The sequence below is a fragment of the Pezoporus occidentalis genome, unplaced genomic scaffold (assembly GCF_034315485.1).
Source record: "Pezoporus occidentalis ecotype Australia unplaced genomic scaffold, CSIRO_AGI_Poc_V1 ctg10, whole genome shotgun sequence".
Classification (NCBI taxonomy): Eukaryota; Metazoa; Chordata; class Aves; order Psittaciformes; family Psittacidae; genus Pezoporus; species Pezoporus occidentalis.
In genome coordinates this window covers 10,205,161-10,213,350 of record NW_026912779.1, presented here as the reverse complement: position 1 = coordinate 10,213,350, position 8,190 = coordinate 10,205,161, and the positions used below count along the sequence as shown (strand labels likewise).

General features: G+C 41.3%; 1 long non-coding RNA gene across 1 annotated transcript; it reads left to right on the top strand.

Annotated features, from left to right (window-relative positions):
- The first annotated feature begins 3,138 nt into the window (after window positions 1–3,138).
- On the top strand, window positions 3,139–4,473 carry LOC134158266 (uncharacterized). Its single transcript, XR_009962688.1, has 3 exons — window positions 3,139–3,337; window positions 3,601–3,784; window positions 4,117–4,473. It is a non-coding gene; the product is annotated as an uncharacterized LOC134158266 (long non-coding RNA).
- The last annotated feature ends 3,717 nt before the right edge of the window (window positions 4,474–8,190 follow it).

The window sequence follows — 8,190 nt, the reverse complement described above, 5'->3', positions numbered from 1 at the left end:
TCTTGTGCGAATTCATTGCCGCATGTTGACATGCAGTGGAGAAATGGTCTCAGAAAGCCTCCTTTCATCGTCTATCCAGCAATCTTAGGCAAAGGCCCCGAAAGTGATGTTGCTTAGGTTAACCAGAAGCTTTGTCTTTCAGATGGATTCAAGAATTTAGGTCACTGTCAACAGTCACTGCAGGGAAGATGGTGGAGATTCAAGATATTTGTAAAGCACCATGCTTCATCTAGAGCCTTCTCTGCTCATGGCTGAACTGGTGTAATCGAGTTTATGAGGACCCATCATCTGTTTCAGTCTAAAGTCAGCTGGGTTAATTTAAGGTAGGGCTGACTAGCTGGCAGTGGAGAGCACTTTAAGACTTACCCTACCCATTACTGCTGCAGTCTGGCCTACTGCCAGTGCGGAGTCTACAAGGAGTTGGAGTATATTTAGCTTCAGCTTATTCTCTGCCCCTTCAACTTACATGCTGACCCATGCCAGCTGTGACTCAAGTCTTCCTGGCCCCCTTTTTTGACATCCTCCAACCTGTCTGCTTGTTTGGATTCACACTGCTTGCTAGCGTCGTACTGATCTTCGACTGTGAAAATCTGACTGTTGCTTGCTTGGAGACCTTGGGCAAGTCATTTAAGTCTTTACCCTGGGTGTTAAAGTGCTTGTATTTCAAAGTTTTACTTGTTTTGAAGGGTGGTGAGGGATATGTTCCATGCACTTGTATCGTAATCTCACGTTACCTGCATTTTAAAATGCTTCTTTTCAACAGTTTAACAGCAAGTTTTAAAGTGAGTTCACCTAAGGCAGAGCTGGGAAAAACTGGCCATATTTAATAGAGGACATAACATGTATTTGTAACATTGTGAGACAAGTCAGTCAGGGACCATGTGTTTATTACTCCAAGAGGAAATACAGCCCTGCTGTTATTGCCAAAAACACCTTAGCCCTTACTGTATTTAGGGAAAGGTGCTCCAGATTATAGTTTCCTCCACCAAACTCACACTTGTTTAATTTTGGAAGCTTCTTTCTCCTCCATTCCAACTTTGACTTCAATTTTTGTGGTCAAAAACTGTCAGGCAGCTTTATAGGATTTCCAGTTACAAATGATACGAGTTTTAGCACATCTCATAGGCAAGGGAATATGATGTGCTTTATGAGCTGATAAAAGTAAGCCTGAGGGAGCTATTCCTAACAGTGCCACTTGGAGTCAAGGATGAGATCACATCTGAGAAGGGAGCAATGGTATCAAATACCTTTTGTGAAACAGTGACATAAAGGGCTTTAGAAAGCTGGTCAGAATTCAGGGGTCCTGATTGGCTCACAGTGATGTCAACCATGTGCCTATAATGCTCAGTAAATCTCTCATTCTTTTCCTTTTTTTAGGAATAATTGCCCTTCAATAACAGCAACAAGTGAATTTGGGTCACTTGGGGTGCACTGTGAGCTGACTTTCATGTGCCTCAAACAGTCACAATGGGACTGAGGAGCAAGGACTGGGAGGTTTAGTCAGGCAGCTTTAGGATGTTGCCCACCTTTTTCACCCCATCACAGCAGCACACACGCGCCTTTTGCGTTGAAGTTCTTTACCCGCCTTTCTTGGGGCTACCAGAAGGTTCATTTCCCAGTGCAGTCTCATGTATTGCTGACTAATGAGGAAATAGCTTTTTGGCAGCAAAAAAAAATAGTCACTCCGTTGTTCTTAGATCACAACTGAATTCCTTCTGGTTAGCTCCAGGCACCACATACAACAGCCTGATGTCTCTGCCAGTTCTGTATCTCCTCTTAAACATGAGTCCATGAGAAATGGCTGTGGTCCACCATGATGACACCCAGTACAACTAGCTGAGAGACTAGATTCTGTTTGTAAAGCTCACTCTCACTACCATAGGCCAGTCTGAAGGATGGAGAGGAGAGCTCATGCTAGGTTTCCTTCCAGCTGAGACATAGAAGTAGAGTTTGGAGAATCTTGACTTCCGCCTAAGCTTGTCACTGATGTTTTGTGCAGCTTTAGGACAGGTACCTTCTCTCTGTACCTCACTATCTGATATCCTTGATGTAAATATAACTTGAAATGCTTGATTTGTTAGATCAGACAAAGCATCATGCTGAGATGTCTGTGCTTTTTCCATTACCCATTGTAGTGTTTTCAGAGCATTATATCATGCTACTGTGCCAGGAACACATCTTCAGGTCCCTGTTTGTAAAGGGAAGAGGAAGCTAATTCCCTGCTTTAAGCAAACTTTCTTAGAAGCCCACTAAAGGCTATGGGAAATTGTGCTAATGTCAGGTGGGAAACATGAGGTAATTCAGTGTTACAGCGATGATGAATACCAAGCAGCTTAATACAAGAAGCTGCACCATGGGTATTGCTTAATAAGTATAACTGCAGTATTGTCTGACTCCTGCATAATCAAGAATATGGAGTGCTGAGGTTTTCATAGATGCATCATAAACACTCATAAATAACATGAACAAACTCCCTGTTGCCTTGTGATGTATGTATCACAGCTTGCGTTTGTAGTAGAAGTCTGTCCTTTAGATAAAAAGAATCCATGAAAGAGATTTCCACTGTTTGGGATTTGGTTCACTAGCCGAGGAAAGATTGAAATTATCAAGATAAATTGAGAAAGGTACGTAGGAAAACTAAGGCATGTTTAAAGGCATATACAGAGAGTAGTTTAGAGACCAGGAGCTCACGTTTTCACTGCGTATTATACACGTAACATGGTCTTACGTTTTTGCAGGTACAAATATATTATATCAGTTCCTCAAAGACAGAGAAAGAGCACCTCTTAGAGCAGAGAGAGAAGAATACCAATATTTAAGGAAAAGGGGGTGAGGGGAGGATAACCAACAGGCTGATTATGAATTTTTATTTCACTTTGAAAACCTATTACCAGTACCTGCCTATGGCACACCTCCTGCCCCATATTTGCTGTTTTTTGCACATAATGCACATGTTCACGTGTTCTGTAAATGAAATTATAGTGATTTGTATCATCTTTGAACCCTGATCTAGCAAAGTTAATTTAACAAGGCTCTGGCTTGGAGGACAGCAGCTCAGAGCTCTGCCCACCTGAAGCTTGTTGCAGTTCAAGAGCCTTGGACTTGTACACAGGTGTCTATATGATCTTAAATCAGAACTGAAATACCCCACCCACTGCTACTCCACTACTCTGAGTAGCCTCTGAGTGAATGATGTTCACCTGGTAGGGTCAGGAAACGGAGCACAACCTAACAAAGAACTATTCCAGAGGACTTGCCGAGAGTTGTGTTGTTCCTATCCTTTCTCTTCTGCTTGGGCTTGAAGTTGTGCCTGACCAGTTGCTGCCTCCCACTGCTGGTAATGTCTCTTGCTGACCCTGAGTTCAGATTTGTTTGCTAAGCTGGGATCTGTAAAACTGCGGTCTAACAATTCCACCACTTGTTCTAATTTAGTGAGGGGTGAGAATTAACAGATGGTGTCATTATCAAAAGCTGTTCAAGTGTTGAAACAACATAAATCCCACAAATACAGAAAAACAAATACAAACTGCAGTAATTTTTTCCAATATCTGTTGAATAATAATCACACTTTGCATTTATATAGTGCTTTTTAATCCACAGCTTTTGAAGAGCTTCCAGGTTATAGCTAAAGCTCAGCCCAGATCTGTGAGAGATGCAAACATAGTATTACATGCTCTACTGAAGTTCAAAGTGCAGCGCTGAGTATTAAAGGCTTACATTGAAGATCTGCACAGGGACTCTGGCTTCTCCAGACTCCGTTACTACTTCAGCTGAATGGTCTTGGGTAAGTGATTTCATTTCTCCAGACTTGATTGTCTCATTTTCTAAACAAGGCAGGATAATGTTTTGTCTCCTTTGTGAAGTGTTTTGTTTTGACAGATGAAAAATGCTGTGTCATAAGGTGCAGGTGTTGTTATCGTTGTTATTCTTAAGGAGCACAGGGGAATATCAGTGTTCTGGCTCAAGTCCCTCTAAAAGCTTGACATTTAAGTGTCTACAAAGGTAGGGGTTTCCTCTCCTTATTGGTATCCTTGCTGATCATTAAAACCTCTCAGCTTCTTGCCTATTGTATCTTCATTGTATACCATTGCGTTTGTCTTGCCTCTGCTCCTGCAGGTGTAAATGAGTGGTCCTACAGTTAAATTTGGCAAGTAAATGTAGTAAGGAAATAAAATGAAGAACAGATTTGAGCTCACCTTCTTATACTGTTTCATGACTTTGTGATGAGGCCTTGTTTTGGGATGAAAAGAAGTAGATATAGTCAAAATCACCTCTGCTGGTAAAATTGGGTTTTAAGACTGTGTAACAGTAGTAATGGATCTTATAAAAAAGATCAGCCTGTGGTCATTGCATGTTTCAGAAGATAATATATATGGTGTTGATAATATTTATGTGTTGGTTGGCCCGAAAGATCCAGTAGTCCTTTGTGATAAATGTTTTGAAGATCCACATTTTCATAATATATATGAGTGTAGAGGGAGGAAAGAAAAAAAGGAAGGGGGGAGGAACTCCAAACAACATGAGGAGGGGTGAGTTTGCAGGTTAATCATGTCCACTTTTATCCCGAAATGCATGTTTTGGGATAAAGCTCCCAAATACCTACGTACATGTATTTAATATTTCCTTACTTAAAAGCTGTGTTCATATGAGTATAGTACTGGAAAGGACCTTTGCATCATCTGCTAGATTTGGGTTACTGAAGTGGTTAGGGATTTCCTCTCCATTCCTTTGGGCAAATGTCATGGTACAGCTTGTATCCATGTGGTCTAAACCCTTTCATACCTAAAAGAAGTCAGCAATGTTTGAACAGCTTCCTAGGAGCAGTCCCTGGCCTGTGGCAACCCTTGAACCCTGCTTGCTTGTTGGTAAGGAGGGAACCAATCCACACAGGCCAGAACTGTGCCACTACATCAACAAGAAGAGGACAGTGCTGGAGCCTACTGTAAGCCTCATCACTGGCTTAGCTCCAGTGCCATAGCAGGTGGTCATGTTCTATAACCCATTTGAAATCCCTCTAAAAGGCTGGAGCGTGTCTTGGTTTCCAGAGGTGTCTGGGACGGATGTATTGTGCACATATGTTCTTTTTAAAGAAACATGCTATCACTCAGGTGTCCTATGAGCTATTGCATTCAAGTTGCATTGCTGGCTGAATGATGTCTTCTCCTACCAGAGTCCCAATAGCAGCCTGATGCTGAGGTAGGAGTGGGAAAGACATGTCATGGGCCAGAGTTGTTGCGTTAGCCCATTGGGTGGGCATAGTTTGGCCTTGGCTCTGTCAAACCTGGTAGGGATTTAGTTTTGACACTCAAAATTTTATTGTCTCCCTTTAATACAGCAGACCGTTATGAGTGATGCTTATTTATTTATTCTTTTAGTCTTGGTCAGATGAAAAGAAGAAAGAAAAGACTCAAAACTTTTCTAGCTTTGACAGCATTTGAGGCTTTATAAATGTGGGTTTCAGCTGCACTTGGTGCCAGTTACTGCAAACTGGCAAACCAGCCTGTAAGACAGCAAAATGCAACCACAAGTTTGGCAACAGTTAACCACTGCCAGATGCCTTTGCTGTTCCTTTAGCTTTCTATGGATTCGAGGCACTTCACTCTTCTCGTTTTGTTCTTTGGGCTTTTTTTGTTGGAAATATTTTCAAAGTCAAAAGCAGTGCTTTGGGCTGTCTAGCCAAAGTTTAGCCGTCCTTTTGCATCTCTGCCAAACTTCCTGTTTTCAGCAAAAACAATTTATTATCTTGCTGGTCCTTTAGACCTGAAAGGATTTGCGAGCACAAATAAACTTCTGGGCTGTTTGTTTTTTTCATGGGCTTTCAAAGAATAAACTCGTTTGCTTCCTCTCAGTTATGTGGTCTGTACTAGCAAAGAAAAGTGTTTAACCTTTGGGCCACTAGCAAGATTCACAAAATGTTTTAATTGTGCAAACCTTCTGCACTCTGAACTCTTAAAAGACAGACAATTACTTTTTTCCTACACAAGAAATCTTTGTTTTCAGATGGCTGGGCAGGAGCATCACTGCCACGTGCATGGGAAGGTTGTTTGGAGTGAGTTAACTTGAAATCTTTTTAAGAGATGCTTTTAAAGATTTTTAGTAATTGACTAAGAGGGAGTGATATACTCTGCTGAGGAACACTTTGTTCTTAAAGGCTTATTATTGGCAATCCAGGGCCACATTGTCACAAAATGGAAATCTCTATGACAGGTAGGCAGAGGCCTCCCTATGCAACTGCTCCACCAAATTGGATCTGTAAGTAAGAAATTAGGTAGTGAAGATAGCCGTAAGATGTTATTGCAAACCGAAGCCCTGCTGCAAAGGAATCGTAGAAGAATCTCCTCTCTAAAAAAGAAACATTTGTAAGTTATCCAAGAAGAAATAGAAAAATCCTTGTCATTCATACCCAATGCCACTGCAGCATAAGGGAGCTTCACAAAAGCATGTTTTCAGGGTGGGAGGTGGTAACTTGGCATTAGACAGCTATATCTCTGTCTGCTTTCAGAAATGATTGCGCATTACCTGCAACTGCTGGGAAGATGTTGGAGTCTATTTTTCGTACTGTACTTCAAAGGGTTTGCAAATTCTTTGAAGGTGACTTAACAGCTGTTAAATGATTCTGAAGGGGGGTGAGGAGGATTGAGAGCTTTCCAAACCAAAGTTTAAAGGATATGTTTAATATTAGTGTTGGAAATGCGCTATAAATCCTCACAGTTTGTGTATCACCGTCTCTGAGATGGCATTTATCATAGCAAAGGGAGAAGGAGCAATTTACAGAGGGAAGGATCTTTTTAGGTGTTTAATACATTCCTCCCAATGCCACAGAAAAAAAGAAAGACATTTGAGCAAAAGTCCCCAGCTGCACAGAAATACTTTTAACTGTTGTATTACCCAGGCTGTATATTGGCAGGATGGTGCTACTGTTTTGCTAAGGAAAACTGGGGGGTTTAGCCCTTTCTCAACAGTTTGGTGTCTTTCATAAGGTAATTATAAAATAACAAAGACCTCAGGGCCAAGTAAGGGAAAGATGTGAAAAATGTCATTAATATGTGGGGAAAAATAATGAAGTCTGCGTAATGAAAGTAAAAATGCTGCTGCTTTGAACGGGATACTGCTATTGATATTGTTTCTATTGCAGTCCTGTCACTTGATAACTGTAGGAAATGCTAGAAAGTGCCAGGAAGGTAAATCACATGTGCATTTCTCAGTCACAAAGAAGCTTCTCTAGAGTCAATTTTAGAGTCTTGCTCCTTTAAAACACAGACCAGCAGTAGTTTTGTCAAGATTTCTGTTTTCATCCTTTCAAAGTGAAAGCATTTAAGCATTTAAAGGGATATTGGAAATAATTTTTGATACCACTAGCTTCAAAGAAGCAAACTGCATTTGGTATCCTTGGCTCTCAGCTTAATTTGTCAAATCATGCTGCTTCTGAGATTTATTGCGAAATTATTGTTCTCTGGGGAAATAATTACCATACCTCTTACTAGTAGGGAAACGGGGGGGAGTGCATATGTTTGTCAGCAGAGGAATTCAAGTCGACAAGCTTAAAGGAAGCCTTTATTCAGTAACACTGAGTCAGTATCCTAAAAAGAAAACAGTGCTTATCTATTGATTCTTGAATAACAGGGTTGTGTCCTATGGATGGCAAAAGCTGTTTTGATACAGTTTTCCTGCAAGTGAAACTAGACTGACCTGTAAGGGTTTGTAAATGAAATATGACCGGTGAATCTAGGCTACCTGTTAATTTTCATCTTGCTGCAAGGTAGTGATGGGATTTTGGCTTTCAGGGCTATTGGTTGGCGGTCATCGGGCAAGGAAGAGGTGTTTAGCATCTGGCAGGGCTGAGCCTGTATGAAAGCCTTGATTTTTGAGTATCCTAATCTAAACCATTTCCCAAGAGAAGGAATTTAATTAATGTGTGTACCCTGCAAGGGCTTTGACAGAGGGAAATAAGTGGCAGGGAAGTTCTGGCAGAGTAAGTGCCTGCCCTGAGTCAGCATTAACTCTCCAGAGAAGGGTTTTGTTGGGATGTGGGAACAGATGTGCACTGTAACACCCGCTGAGTATCATCTAACCCAGCCCTTGTCTCAGTACAGAGGCTGGGGACTGAAGTGTTCCTCCGAGTTTTTAGGAACATGAATATTATGTTTCAGACCGGTGGGGTAGGTGCTGACTGGGGAATTTGAAGTAGAT